This window comes from Rhinopithecus roxellana, chromosome 19 (assembly GCF_007565055.1).
Source record: "Rhinopithecus roxellana isolate Shanxi Qingling chromosome 19, ASM756505v1, whole genome shotgun sequence".
Taxonomy (NCBI): Eukaryota; Metazoa; Chordata; class Mammalia; order Primates; family Cercopithecidae; genus Rhinopithecus; species Rhinopithecus roxellana.
In genome coordinates, this window is record NC_044567.1 from 6,378,030 (window position 1) to 6,394,017 (window position 15,988).

Sequence of the window (15,988 nt, forward strand, 5' to 3'; positions counted from 1 at the left end):
CTCCTTCATGGCTCCAGCTCTCCAGGGACTTCGGGAACACCATTCTACTCCCCCCACTGTCATCCAACACACACAGAGGGAGACACCGTCCTGGTCATCTCAGGGCCCTGAACTGTGGCTAAGTCCACAGGGGCCTCCTGGGCAGTGACCTGGGTAGACCAGCTGTTTGTCATTGGCTCCTCCCTTCCTTCATGCTACTCCCTGCCTGGCACAGCGAAACTGCCGATGCTCAGACCGAAGTGACTAAAGAGGATCTCCTGGCCTTCAGAGTCCACAGCCTGACACATAGAGCACAGAATTCACTGGAAAGAAAAAAGAAAGGGAAAGAGGGATGTAAAAGGAATGGAGGGAGGATGGACCTTGTAACTGAGTCCATCCTGTGAATCCGTTCTCCCCAGGTCACTAAGCCTGAGGTTATAACGAAACAGGCTTCTGAAAGCTCACGGATCATGTAAGGGGAGGCTTCTGTTGTAGGGAAAGGCCACTGAACCTGAGAATCATTCTTGCCAATGCTGTGATCTTGGGCAATACATTTGGCCTTAGTTCCCTACTCTGCAAAATGAGCACAGCTCTCATGCTTCAAAACAAAGAGAGGAAAGGTCATGAAAATCACACCCCTTCCCCTCCCCCAGGATTTTCCAATAGGTAAAAATTTTCAGCTCCTAAAAGCCCATGTGGAAAAAGAAAACAGATGGGCCCTGGGAAGTGCTGCAAAGCCCTGGGAGGGACTCTGAGTCCCCTCTGTCCTTTAAGGTCAGGCAGAGGGGTCAGGGAAGGAGACAGGTCTGCAGGGACCTGGAGCCAGAAGGGATGAGGCAGGGGCTAGGTGTGCAGCACCCAGTACATGAGAGACACTGTGTCAGACTCTAAGGAAACAGAGCAGAAGCTAGCATTCTGGCCCTCAAGGAGCTCTCAGGCTTGCCAGAAGCATTTGGATGGGACAGGGCAGGCTGTGGGTGAACTCGAGCCTCCTGCTCCCTCACCGTACACCGTGGAAGGTGTCTTGCTAGGGTCAAGTCTCAACTCCGGCCAGAGTAAATGTCTCCTATATGGGGAGGTGGAGTTTCTGTTGGGGATGAGGAACTGGAACTGGGCCCAATCTGGTGACTAGTCAGAGTGTACTGAGGTCCTAAGGGACTTGCCTTCCAAGCTGACCTGGGACAAAAAGTAATGCTCCTTTTGTCCGCTAGGAGGAGCCAGTGTCCTTGAGTGGACTGCAGGGTACGCGCGCCCCCCCCCCTCCCCCGCCCCACCCCCGGCCCTAGGGACGGGGAGCATTCAGCAGGTGGGAATCAGCAGGTGGGAAGGGAGAACGGTCAGCGGGTCGCCCAGCCTCCCCCGGAACACTTCCCCTTTGACCTGTGCTCTGGGCTTTGGCTCTTTCCTTCTCTGCCGTACGTGGTGGTGGTGGGCAGTGGGACTCCAGCTCTACGGAAATACAGATTGTTCGTAAATCAAAGGCAAATCTTTACTTCACCTCACCAACCCAGAGGGTGGGCAAACTGGGCGGGGGGGTGGGGGGGCAGTTTGAATAAAGTCATTCTATCCATCTGAGCCTCCGTTTCTCATCTGTAAAGTGCAAGCTTTGTTTAGCCAGATGTTTTCTAAGGCATCACTATGGGGATTTTGAAGTCCAGTGATTCCTAGTGCTGCCCCTTCCCCTCTACCCTCAGCCTTTCCTGATTTCTGCAAATGCACACCACCAGCTGGTCCCGTTACAGAGCTTCCTGCCCCTACGTTCACCCCCAATGCAGGGACATTCCTCTGGCAGGTGTGAGAGGCAGAGTCCCTGGGAAACTAAGAGACCTCTGCCAAGATCCACACTCTTGGCATCACCTGGGCCTCTCTCTCCAGGGCATGTTTTATTTCCAAGCACAGACTCTGTTTGCAACTCAGCCAGATCTCTTCACCCACACATCCCTTGGGTACTGCACCCCAATGTGCCCAAGGCTTAGCTCTCCACCCCAAGGCTTAGCTCTCCACCCCTACTCCAGGTTGCTGTCCATTTCAGAGGTGGCCCAGCACCCTCCCAATCCCCCAAGCCTGAAGTCTGGTTATAAACATCAACCCTTCTCTTCTCGCACTTTCTCTTTCCATATTCATGTGGCCAAAAAGTCCAGACAGGCTTACCTTGAATGTGCCCACCTCTCCTCTCTCCTGCTGCCCCTGCCCCAGTTCAGGCCTTCATCGTTTCTTTCCGGAACCGGCTGGTCTCTCTGACTCCAATCTGTCCTCTCTCCAATCTATCATCTATCTATGCTGCTGCCAGAGAGCTCTTTCTAAAGCACAAATCTGATTATGCACATCTCTGCTTTAAAATCTTGGCTGTAGCCTCGTGGCCTAAAGATAAATCCAAAGTCCTAATCAGGCTTCCAAGTCCATTCACGGTCTGACCCTTGCTTCCCAATCCAAGCTCATTTCCCAGCACACTCCTGGGCCCATCCACACTACACTGCTCCCCACCCTCTGATCTGCTTGTGTTCTTTCAGGGTTCTTGCCTTTGCAAACATTGCCCCCTCAGCCAAGAACTACAACCCTGATTTTTGCTTGGTGAACTTGGACTTCTCCTTGAAGACTGAGCTCAAGGCTGTTCAGCCTTTCCCAAGTGTCCCAGGCAAGGTTTCTGTCACCCCTCTTTATAATTTCTTTATAATCTGTCTGCCTCCTGCACTAAACTGTAAGCCCCTATTTAGCTCTGTACCTCCACATCTAACCAATGCTTGATATGTGGTAGGGACTTCCTACATGTGCTGAATGAATAAATGAATGCATATGCATGAATGGCCTGGGAAATGACACGCTCAATTGCACTCTTCCTTTTTTCTCTGCTGGAGCCCACTGAGCAAGGACAAGGGAAAATAGTAGGAGATGAGATGGAGGACATGGGTGGAGACAAGACCAAGTAGGGCTTTGGGAACCAAAAATAATAGAGTTGGGATGATTTCTCTCTTACTGGATCTCAGGTACACAGATTTAATCAATCAATCAGACTCCTCAGAATGATATATTATCATCATCATTGTTGTCATTGTCATCTATTTTTTGGTCCCTCTCACATACAGTGAGAATCCACAAACATTTATCTTATGTGAATCCTTCCATCCTCCCTATTTTTACTTACAGGAAAATTTGCGTTTCATTCTCAAAGCAATGAGAAGTCTTTGGAGGCTTTTAAGCAAGAGAGTGACGTGATCTGATTTTCATTTTATAAAGATTGCTCTGTCTGCTCCATGGAAAATGCATTGTAGAGGACGAAAGTGGAGCTGAGGGACCAGATAGAAGCTGCTGAAGTGCACGAATGAGGAATGGTGTTCGGTGGAGGAGTGGCGGGGGAGAGACAGAAAAGTGGGAAGGTGAGCATAGGTACTGGAAGAAGAGAAGACCAGACTGGCTGGTGTATCAGATGTGAGAATCAAGAGGGGAAAAGGCCTCCACAGTGAAGGTCTCAGCTGTTCTGAATAGTAGTTTAGAGGCAGTCTTTGGTTGGAAAGAGAGCCGGGGAACTTGTCTAGAAGCTGGGTCTACACAGCAAGCATATCTTTCTTACTTAGACTGTATTTGGGGAGGGGCAGTAAAGACTGTATTTATTTGGGGCAAATGAAGGAATGCTTAGGGAGGTAATGGAGGGCGGAGAGTTTGTCCCTCCAAGCCAATCCCCGCCACCCACTTTTTTTTTGAGACCAAAAAAAACCACCACCTCCTAGGTTTGATTCTCCTGCCTCAGACTCCCAAGTAACTGGGATTACAGGTGGGCACCACCATGCCCGGCTAATTTTGGATTTTTAGTAGAGATGGGGTTTCACCATGTTGGCCAGGCTGGCCTCAAACTCCTGACCTCAAGTGATCCACCCACCTTGGCCTCCCAAAGTGCTGGAATTACAGGCGTGAGCCACTGCGCCCAGCCCAAGCCAATCCTTAACCCCACCACAGGCCACAGGCCTTTGCATAGGAGGCTCCCTCCCCAAATCTGTGCAAACCAGCTCCTCTTTCGATCAAGGTCTCAGCTCAAAGATCATCTCAGATAAGCTCAAAGATCGTCTCTGACATCCTGGCTGGAGAGATGACACTACCTCCTGCCCCTCACCATCACCCTCTACCACTCTCTTTCACTTTCTTACAGCACTTATCAAAGCTTTGACGCAGTTCTCTGGTGCAGCCACCTTCCAGAGCTTTTGGTGCACTTCTGAGGCTCCCCTCCACCTCTCCTGTTTCCAGCAACTTGGTGAGTTTTGATGGACACAGAACCAAGAATCCAGCGCCAAGGTCCAGGCCTTTATGAGGTGCTCGTGCAGGGGCTGCACACCCAGCTGCCAATCAAGTGAAGGGAGGAAAGAAAATGAACATCTCAGACCTCAAGCTGGAAGAAGTTTCAGTCCCAGAAGGTGGTAACTGGTTCCCCTGCCCCTCTTCCTACCCCCTCCCGCAGCTCGGCCAGCTGCTGGAGGGACGCTGCAGGGGAAGGAGGCAGGGTGATTAAGAGCTCTGGTTGTCAGGGCTGGGGCCAGGGGGCACGCCCCCTGGGTGACATTTTCTCGCATTGTGTCCTCAGAACAAAAACGAGTCTTATTTGAGGAGCTAGATGGGGGAGGGGACCCGGGGGGCTGAAGCGACGGAGTGGAATCCTGGCTCCAGGGAACAGCGATTACTCATCAAAGGCCAGGGCAGCCCACGTCTTTGTGTGCCCTCCGCAGCCCGCCCGTGCCTGGCCACAGGCCCCCAGCCCTAGACTTCCCCCTGACAGCCCCCAAAGAGCAGGGCTGGGGTGGGGGAGAGCTGGGATCGTGTGTGGGCACAGAGCCCAGACAGGCGCGGTGGGGGCAGGGGTGACCAGGGCAGGCTTCCTGGAGGAGGGGAGCGTAGACATGCGCTGGACAGAGGGGAGGCGCAAGGATCAGAATTGCTGCGGGCTAAGGGGAGAAAAACGTGGGTCTCTGGAGACCAGGGGGTGAGTGCGGGGGGACGGGGAGGGGGCAGAACTTCTAAGGTGTCAACTCAGCCCCCGGATGGAGTGTCCTGGAGGGCTTGGGGGAAGGGGCCGCTTCCTGCTACAATGGCTATTTTGGGGCCTGAATCAAATCAAATCCGCCGCAGCCCCCAGAGCCCCCAGCAGCTGCGCAGAACAGCTGTCCGGCCGAGGGGGCTGAGCGGCTGGAATGGCGCTTCCTGCCCCCCACTGATCTCTGACCGCCCAGGGGTGTGGGTTGCAGGGGAAGGGGGAAGAGGATGTGAAAGGGCTTTGGGCTCAAGTCAGAAACCTGGGCTAAGATAGTGTGCTTTCCTCCTCCTGCGTTGTGCAACCGCGGGGCTGAGACTGGCATCTTTATGCCAGTTCTGGGTCTTCCCTGCACCTTCATCCTCCATTCAGTCCCTACAAGGTATCTCCCCAGGCCCAGACAATCCCTATCTGAGCAGTCCTCCTGATCTTCCACCCAGGAAGCCCTTCTAGTTTTCTCTTGATGGGAGGAGCCCTTTCCTCATCTGCCCCCTCCCAACCTCAAAGGTTGTTCCTAGACTGGTTCCCTGCGGGCACAGCAGCATCTCTCCCATCAGATCTGGATTTGGTTCTTCCTCTAGCTGAACTCCCAGCCATCCACTTGATATTTACCCACAAGGCACCTGAGTGTTGACACAGAAGACAGGTAAGCTTCCCAGCAGGTGCCTGTTCAATCTCCTGATTGTGCTGAAGGGGCCTCATGCATGCCAGCTAAAAACCCATAGGTTGGCATGTAATAGAGTTGGGGGGAGCACTGAACTGCCTCCTCCAGGAAGCCTTCCTGGGACAGGCAAAAAGGAGAGGTCTCTTTCTTTTTGGTCCACCCTGGCTCAAGGCCAGCCAATGTCCACAAGAGTGACCAAAGCTGGGACATGCCCTGGGGCAGCCCTGTCCCTCAGGTCACTAGTCCATGACAGGGTCCCTCGTGCCCATCTTGTGCAGAAAGAACCCCATTGTCCAGGGGGCATAGCTGAAGGGTGAGTTCAGAGCCCAGAGATGTTGACCACAGGACTGGTCATCGGCCTTCTGACCACAGCAGGAGGGAGTCAGGGAACTGTGTGGTCTGTGGGGGCGAGGATCAGGCACACACTATTGCACACACAGGGCCATAAGCCCAGGCACTGCCCTCCTCATCCAGGCATACACTCCCCTGCGCTCCCCCCAGGATGGCCCCTCCCTTTCTTCTTCCGCATTCCTGCTGGCAGATGCTCCATTCTTTTCTTCCCCAAGCAAGCCAGGGAGATCTCCACCTTCCGGGGTGGGGGAGCTCTGGACATAGCAAAAGTGGGGGGAAGCAGGGATGTGCCACCTGTCCCTGGGGGCAAGGGGAGCCCCTGGAGCCCCACCCACACTGGGATGAGAGCCCAGGGTGCTTTGATCTCCTGTGTGGCGCGCCTGTTGTGGAAGCTGCCAAGATGAACAGAGATGCACGTACAGGTCTTTTGGCCAGGTCTGCAATTCCTGAGCTTGTTTCCAGATCAGAGCCCTCATCTTCCTTCAGAGACCTCTTCACTAATGGACCGCCCTCCTCTTTCCTCACTGAATCCCTCCCCTCATTGAAGCCCTCTCCTCTCCCATCCCTATCTCTATGCGTCATCCCATCTCTGGTAGAGCAGTGTCCTTTCCTTCTAATTCCCATGGGCCCCAGAAGATCTGGTCTACAACACAGACCCCATGGGTAGTGGCTGAGACAGGTTGCACTGGTTTGCTTGTGCCCAACCCTGCCAAGACACCACCACCACCACCCCCTCCCCATGCAGGCCCAGCCTGGGAAGGCCCATCTGGACTCAGGAAGTCCTGCCATTTCAGCAGTTTGAGGTTCCTGGCCCAGCAGGGCCCCCAGGCTCCAAGTAGGCCAGGGACTGGTAAGAAGTGAATGGCAAGTGAAGACTAGTAACCAGACTCCGAGTTGAACTTGATTTTGGTCCTGAATCTGTCTGAGGTGGAGTCCTACGATCTAGCCTTCTTTTTTTTTTTTTGAGACAGAGTCTCGCTCTGTTGCCCAGGTTGAAGTACAGTGGCACATGGCGTGATCTCGGCTCACTGCAACCTCCACCCCTAGGGTTCTAGCAGTTCTCCAACCTCAGCCTCCCAAGTAGCTGGGATTACAGGTGCCCACCACCACACCCGGCTACTTTTTTTGTATTTGTAGTAGAAACGGGGTTTCACTATGTTAGCCAGGCTGGTCTCAAACTCTCGACCTCAGGTGGTCCACCTGCCTCGGCCTCCCAAAGTGCTGGGATTACAGATGTGAGCCACTGCACCGGCCGACCTAGCCTTCCTGTAGGATCATTCACACACATCACTGTTTCCCTCATAAGCATCCCAAAGCAGGAGGAGGCCCATTCCCCCTTCCACCCTCTCCCAGCCCAGGAATAGCTCGCCCCAGAGTGATCTGGCTCTGGTGATCAGGAACTCACTGAGTCTGTCCAGTCTCAATTCTGCCTGCAGTGGAGGAGACCCCACCCTAAGTGAAAGCAGGGACTGTGGGGTCCACATGGGATTCAGGGAGGTTGGGAGAGTAAGACCCAAAGAGAGCCAGAGATAAAGACAGAAAGCCAGAGAGGTCAGCGATGGAGAGACGGGATGGAGGGAAGGAGAGAGGGAGGGAAGAAGAGAGGGAGAGAGAAAAAGAGAAAAGCGGAGGGAAGAGAGGAAGGTGGGGGAAGGGAGGGAGAGAGAGGAGACATAGTGAAGAAATGCTGAGCCAAGATGAGAGGAAGGAAGCTATTGGCCCTCCTCCCTCCCTCCCTCCCTGCAGCCATGCCAGGCAAAACTCCAGACACAAATGCATCCCAATGGGCGTCTGGCAGGTAGGCTCCAACTGCTCTGAGGTTCTGAGGTTCCGCTGAGCTCACCTGGCCAAGTGTGTCAAAACTCCCACCAGCATCACCCCAGCACCACCTAGAAGCACTCTGAGCCCCACTCTGAAGATAATTCTGGGAATCAAAAAGAAGGTGAAACCTGCCCAAGTCCCCCGAGAGGGTCTCAGGTCCCTCCCCAGTCCCCTGCATTGCTGGAAACCCTTTCCCCTAGAACAGAGCTACACTAACTGCCAGGAGGCCAGGGCTGTTGGCAGAATCAGAGATGACCCCCTCTCCCACCTTCCGCTTTGCCACGCCAGTGACTATTTGCTGACTGTCTCTTTCTTGTTGCTAATCGCTCGGCCCCGTCTAATTGGTAATTAGCCTTGCGAGCCCAGCCTGTGTTTGGCTAATTGCTGTTTGTCTCACCCTCATCTCCGGCAGCAGAGTGGTGCCAACACAGCCGCCTGGGCTCTATCCGGGCTGCTGGCATCCGTGCCAGGTTCTGTAGAGGTTTCTGCAGCCCCAGCCTATTCTCTTCCAGGGATTTTGTGGGGTACAGCCTCCTTCAGCAGTAATGTCAGCCCTGAGGGTGGTCCCTGACAGTCCTTCTGGGCGGTTGCAGACTGGGGCCCCTGCTTTCATGCATAGTCCACGCCCAGTTATAGAAAAAGACGGCCATGAGTGAGCTACAGTTCCTGCTAAGGAGTGGAGTCTGGGGGGACTCCAGGGAGGAGGAGGTATCTGCACCGGACCTTAAGGATGTCTAGGATTTAACCATCAGAGAAGGCAGAAAGGACTTTTCAGGCAAATGGAACTGGAGGTGGTTGGCCCAGTGTGACTGAAGGGTCTGGAAAGGAGCCTGGAAAGGTAGGTAGGGCTGGGTTTGATTCTCCAAGCACTGGGAACCATGGAAGGTTTTTGAGCTGGGGAAAGGTATGATCTGCTCTGCCCTGGGGGGATCATTCTGGAGACCATGGTGAGGATGATGATTGGTGAGGGGAGAAACCAGGCCAGGGTGAACCCTCAGGAGGCTGCTGCTTTTGGGGTGGAGGCAGAGAGGAGGACGAGGTGGTGGGGGGAGAATTGTTTTAGAAGAACCCACAGGATTTGTTGATGGATTGGAAGCAGGAGACATCCCCAGGGACGATGTGCCAAGACTGTGATGATAGACTTCCAAGGACAACAAAGATCCTCCCCTCCCCACTAGCCCTGTTGTGAGAAGGGCAGGTGGCATTTCACCTGTTTTCCATGACTCATAAAGTAGCTTGGGACCCCTTTTTGAGAACTAAGTCTCCTGGTCTCTTTAGGAGCCTCTTAAGGAGTTGATCAAGAATTGACACTGGCTGGGCCCTTACCATGGGCTGGTAACCAAGCACCAGCTCCTCAGAACTTCCTAGGAGAAAGCCACTATTATTATCTTCAGTTTTCACATGGGGAAACTGAGACTAGGGGAGATTAAGCCATCCGCCCAAGGCCATACAGCTAGTAAATAGCGGAGGTTGGATACGCTCAAGTCTCACTTCTCAGCCAAAACTTTAAACATGACTTTGCAGTACCTCTCAACCTCCTGTGACAACTATGCTCGGCTTGGGTTTGTTTTATTGATTGATTTATTTTAATCAAAATGGCACCAACCAGCTTGTCCCCTCTACCTGGAATCCCTTTCCTTTTCAACTTTGTCCAAATCCAACCTGTCCTTTTAAGCCCAGGGCAAAGCCTACCTCCTTCAGGAAGTCATCCTGGATTTTATAAGCCCCTCTCTACATGCTGGAGGTAACCTCTTGGGCATACTTGATTTTGAGTCTTGTAGCAGGCTTTCTCTACTCTTTGCCCTCTCCTGGAGCCTCCTATAGAGGGAAGACCCACCCTGCAGGAGGCCACACATGTGTTGTCCACATTGCCCTAGACTGCTCCGGGATGGGTGTTGTCCTCACTGAACAGCAAGTATCCTGAATCCCCTGGTCATCTTTGGGTCATACCCACTGCCACGTCACCTGGCACTGCACACAGGGTAATGTCTGCCCTGTGTTTATGTTCTGAGCGATGCTTACCTGTCCAACTGGAGGAGGCTCCTCTCACTTGCCATGCTGGACTCAAGTGGCTCCTGGCTGTCCCCAAAACTCAGGTTCACCCACCACGGCAGGGAGCCTTGACTCTGTCCAGGATCGCCAGAAGCCTGAGCTGCTAGCTCAAAGAATAGCCCAGAGCAGGAATTTCCCAAAGTGTTGGGGGCCTCATGGAATGATTACTTTGAAATGGACCACACGTGGTTAGATGAGCAAGTCTTTGTGCTTTTATCAAAACCATCAGTGACATCTTGTGTCTTCCTTTCAGAGCCTTTATTTTCTCCAGCAGTGTTGGCCTCATGCCCCAGAATAAAAATACACTAGTACTTTCCACCCAGCCTGGAGGGGGCTTTAGTGGAAGCTGGTGGAGCTGCAGTAAAGGGGTGGGTGGGCAGAGAGGGGTGGGTGGGCATTGTCCTTTGGCTCCAAGCAGGCCCCAGACTAAAGCAATCTAGGAACCAGAGGTTGGAGACCCCACTAAGGAAGGAACCTGGGAGAAGATTTAGCACAGAATTTTCAACTGTGTTTGGGAGACCTGTGGGATCCTTACAGGTGCCTCAGGGGTTGTTGAAGGGCAAAATATGGGCATTATTATTACTATTTCAAGATAGGGTCTTGCTCTGTTGCCCAGGCTGGAGTGCAGTGGTGCAAACATGGCTCACTGCAACCTCAACCTCCTGGCCTTAAGTGATCCTCCCACCTCAGCTTCCCCGAGTAGCTGAGACCACAGCACGCACCACCACACCTGGCTCTTTTTAAAAAATTTTGTAGAGATGGGGTCTTGCCACATTGCCCCGGCTGGTCTTAAATTCCTGGGCTTGGCTGGGCTCAGTGGCTCACGCCTGTAATCCCAGCACTTTGGGAGGTCAAGGCGGGAGGATCATGAGGTCAGGAGATCAAGACCATCCTGGCTAACACGGTGAAACCCTATCTCTACTAAAAATACAAAAAATTATCCAGGCGCAGTGGCATGCACCTGTAGTCCCAGTTACTCGAGAGGCTGAGGCAGGAGAATGGTGTGAACCTGGGAGGTGGAGCTTGCAGTGAGCCGAGATTGTGCCACTGCACTCCAGCCTGGGCGACAGAGCGAGACTCTGTCTCAAAAAAAAAAAAAAAATTCCTGGGCTCAAGCCATCCTCCCACCTCGGCGTCCCACAATGCTGGGATTACAGGCATGAACCACCACACCCAGCCAAGGTGGGCATTATTTATCTTTGTGTTCCCCAGAAGCATTCTGCCATTCCTGGTTTGCATAGTCATTGGAGACATGGGCTCTGCAATGAATCTTCCTGGATTCAACCCAGAAGCTCTGTCCCTTACTGCATGTGTAACTGTGGGCAGCTTTACCGAATGTCCTTGTGTCTCATTTTCCCATCTGCAAATATCCGGAGGATGATAATTATCATGCTGTTTCAAGGTGGGTCGTGATGGTTGGGAAATCCATGGTACCATGCTTGGTCTTCAGCAGGACTTTACAAAAAGAGCCTATATTATTTTAACTATATGTTTTCGGTTTTTTCCCCCTTCTCTAGCCTATCTGACAGATTCATGAACAACCTGACCCAATGCAGGCAAATGCAGAGGATGTCCCATAACTGTCCCACTTCCTAGGAACCCTTCTTTGTGGCCAGCCAGGGCTCAGTGCAGAGAGACAGAGAAGACCCAGGTGTCCCCTGGCCCAATGCTTCCGGGAGGCATCTCGGCCTTCCCACCTCTGAGAACATTCAGGCCTTTGAGATGTGGCCCCTGCCTGCCCCAGTCCACCCGGCCCGACAATGGGGGCTTCAGAGGAGACTGGATGGCAGGACACAGCCACTTCTGTGAAGCAGAGTCGACCGCCAAGCTGGTGAGTCTGAGAAGGCATTCCTCATGGGGCAGAGAAGGATGAAGGGAGGAGGCTGTGCATTGGCCCCTTGGCCCAGCCCTGACCCGAGGAGCCATTGCCACTGGGGCTTGGACAAAGGTCCCCTCTTCCTGCTCTCTGTCCTTTCGGTGCCCACCCGGGGGATGGTGCCAACAAGGGTCTGTCCCAGGGCCATGAAGGAAGGCATGAGGCTTGGATGATGGGAGGGGTTTCCTCGAGTGCTGCTGGGTGAGTGGAGAGGTGGGCAGGTGGCCAGCCAGGAGAGAGCATCTGTTGGAGCTTGTGGTGGCTGCAGGCTCAGGGACCCTTGCCTCCTTCCCTGCGCCCTCAGTCCTCAGCCTGCTGAGCCATCTCTTGAATAATATCTCCAGCAATCTCAAAATTATCTTCTCCCCTTCAGGAGGTCTTCGTGGATTTATCAGGGAGAAGCATGGCTGAGTAAAGGAATTCTGGCACCATGTGACAACCATCTTCCTCATCAAGATTGGTGTCCTGGGATGTGGCTATCCCTGACCTTCCAGCAGAATGAAGAGAAAAGGCTGAACCAGGCAGTTCAGCTTCCCCCAGTAGCACTCCTCTCAGGCCATGGAGAATAATAATAGCTAACATTAACTGAGCTTTTGCTAGGGGCCAGACCTTTATGTGCATTATCTCATTTAATCCTTGTGCTAAGAGGTAAGTACCATTACTATTGCCAATACAGGAAACAGAAGCTTAGTGTGGTTAAGTGACTTGCTCAATGGCTGGAAGAGGTGAAGTAACCCACCTCAAGGTTGTTCAGGTAGTTAGCAGTACAGCCAGGATTTGAACCCAAGCAGTCTAAATCCCGAGATTCATTTCATCAAAAACAGCAACCAGAGAATAGAATCCTGATCCCTGCAACAGGTCAGCTGAGCCAGGACCAATTCATTGCTTGATTCCTACAAAGGATTCTTGCTAATGAAGGTAACAAGGAAGATAGAAACAGGAGATTGGTAACAGTGAAGAAGAACGTGTTGATGAATAGGTGACTAGGAAATTCCCACCTAGGAGTCATTGAGTTGTTCATTCATTAATCCATCATCCATCTCAGGAGCTCTGCTGAGTTGCCACAGAGTGTAAAGAACATGAGCTCTGGAGCCTGCCAGACTGAATTCAAATCCCAGTTCTGCCATGATTTCCTGTGTGACCTTGGGCACGTTGCTTCACTTCTCTGAGCCTCAGACTTCTCATCAATAAAATGAAGATAACAAATTATCTATCTTGTAGGGCTGCTGTGAGAATACATGTTATAATGCATAGGAAGTGGTTTGTATGGTGCCTAGTACAGAATGAACACTCAGTGAATATTAGCTATTATTATTATTATTACTTATACTTCTGTCCAGGTGCTGGGCTAAGGTACTAGAGTTACACAGACGAATGGGACTGCCTCTCTGATTGAAGAGATTAGTGGAAGAGATAGAGATAGACAGACACAATGTAATAGGTGCCAGGAGTGGGGCCTGTACAAATAGCCATGGGAACACTTACTGTTCCTGAAGGACTACGGAGGGCATCCCAGAGGAGGTGACCTTATCTGAGACTTGAAGGATAAATAGGAACCTATTAAACAGATAGGAAAAGAAGAGATAAAGCCGGCTGGGCACAGTGGCTCATGCCTGTAATCCCAGCACTTTGGGAGGCCAAGGCGGGCAGATCACGAGGTCGGAAGTTCGAGACCAGCCTGGCCAACATAGTGAAACCCTGTCTCTACTAAAAATACAAAACTTAACAGGGTGTGGTGGCGGGCACCTGTAGTCCCAGTTACTTGGGAGGCTGAGGCAGGAGAATCGCTTGAACCCGGGAATTGGAGGTTGCACTGAGCCAAGATCGTGACACTGCACTCCAGCCCGGGTGACACAGCAAGACTGTGTCTCAAAAAAAAAAAAAAAAAAAGAGAAAAAGATAAAGTCATTCCAGCTAAGGCAACAACGAATGCAAAATGCTCTAGTGCGAAGGAAGTATCCTTAAGGGAGCAGTATGGGTTTTGGCAGCCAGGAGGTGCTAGGTCTGGTCCCAGCCTTGGGTGTTGGGTGGGGATAGTGGCAGGAGTAAGGCTCTGTACCTTGGCGGGGCCTCCATGCTCTTCTAAGGACTCTGCATTTTGTCTTATAGACAGTTGGGAAGCGTTTTGGGTAAAGGCAAAGTGTGAATTACATATAAGACACTCTCAGCTAACCAGAACTTGAGAATTTAGATTGGCTCCCTCTGGGCCTGGGAGAAACGGACCCAGCCATCCCCCAACAGGATATAAATCCCAAGAAGCCAGAATCTCGTCCTAAGAAGAAAGCGGGGACAGGCAGGGTGAGCACCAGGGCCCCTGACTGCTCTAGCCTGACCAAAACCCTTGGAGACACAGATCTGGAGTCTTGCCCATGACAGTGCAAGGCTCTGCAGCAGTGATTCTCAAACTTCAGCCTGCACTAGAATCCCCTGGGGACCTTGTTAAAAGGCAGATTCTGATTCAGCAGGCTGGGGCGGGGCCTAGGAATGTGCATTTCCAACAAGCCAAGCCCTCCCTTCCTCACCATGCCGATGCCGCTGATCCAGGTACCACACTTTGAGTGGTAAAGATCTAGAACCGTGATCTGCCATCCTGGCAGTGCCTTCAAGTCGCCTAGGGGAGGTTTTGAAAAGAAAAAGAAGGATGCCAGGGCCTCATCCCAGAACAATTAAATCAGAATCTTTAGGGGTGGGGCCTGGGCATCCATAGCTTTGAAAGCTCCCAAGTGACTCTGATGCATGGGCAGGATGTGAAAGGAGAACACTGCAGAATGTGCTCGTTCAGGCTGGGGCAGGGGGCTCAGAACTCCCTTCCCAGTGGATGATCTAGAAATAGAATGCAGTGCACACAAAGTCCCAGCCCATGCCCTGTGAACAGCATTCCTGGTAACCCCAGGAGGGCAACCAAGGAGTATCCATATCAGGAAGGGAAAGGGGCAGGAAGGGCAGCCTCCTCTCAACTCTGTCCCCACCAGCCTCTTGGAAGTGGCTTTGTCCAGTGTCTGAGCCACTAGGCTAAATATAGCCCGGGCTGGGGGCTGAATTCAGGCTATTGAAGCCTCTTGATTGCCCCAGCCCCAGCCTCAGAATGCAGAGAGAGGCTGGGGAAGAGGAGGCTGGGAGAGAAGGGAGAAGGGGTGAGGAGTTGGGGAAGAGGCAGGAGGTAGTTTGCTTGGCCAGTTGGAATGGGAAATCTGAACAAGTTTATCTTTTAAAATGAGGGTGCAATGTCAGGGGAAAAGAGAGAGATATTCCTTACCTAGTGCTGAAATATGTCCCCTCAAAATTTATGTGAAAGTCCTAACCCACAGTGGGACTGTATTTGGAGACAGGGCCTTTAAGGAGGTCGTTAAAGTTACATGGGGTCATTAGGGTGGGACCCTGATGCCACAGGATTAGTGCCTTTGTAAGAGGAAAAGACACTAGAGCATTCTCTCCCAGCACCTCCCAGCTCCTCTTGCCCCCACATCCCCCTTCTCCCTGCCTGCTTCCACCTCTTAGCACATGTACCAAGGAAGGGCCTTGTGGGGACATAGCAAGAAGGCAGCCAGGAAGGGAGCTCTCACCAGACACTGAATGGGCCGGAACCTTGGTCTTAGACTTCCAACTTCCAGAACTGTGAGAAAATCTATTTCTGGTTTTTGTTATTGTTGTTGTTTGTTGCTTTTTTTTTTGAGACGGAGTCACACTCTGCCACCCAGGCTGGAGTGCAGTGGCGCAATCTTGGCTCACTGCAACCTCCACCTCCTGGGTTCAAGAGATTCTCCTGTCTCAGCCTCCCGAGTAACTGGGAGTAGCTGGGATTACAGGCATGTACCACCATGCCTGGCTAATTTTTATATTTTTAGTAGAGACAGGATTTTGGCATATTGCCCAGGCTGGTCTCAAACTCTTGACCTCAGGTGATCTGCCCACCTCAGCCTCCCAAAGTGCTGGGATTACAGGCGTGAGCCACCGCGCCGAGCCCAATTTCTGTTGTTTAAGCCACCCAGTCAGTGGTGTTTTGGTGTGGCAGCCTGAGTCAACACACCTTGTAAGCAGAATCTGCCCATCCCTTATCCTTTTATCCATGTCTCCCAGAGCCAACGTCCCTTCCAGAAACTTCTTCAAAGGGGAGATCCTGTGATGGTTTGTTTTATGTATCAACTTGACTGGGTCACAGGGTGCCCAGATATTTAGTTAAATATTATTCTTGGTGCATCCGTGAGGGTGTTTTTGGGTGACATTGACATTT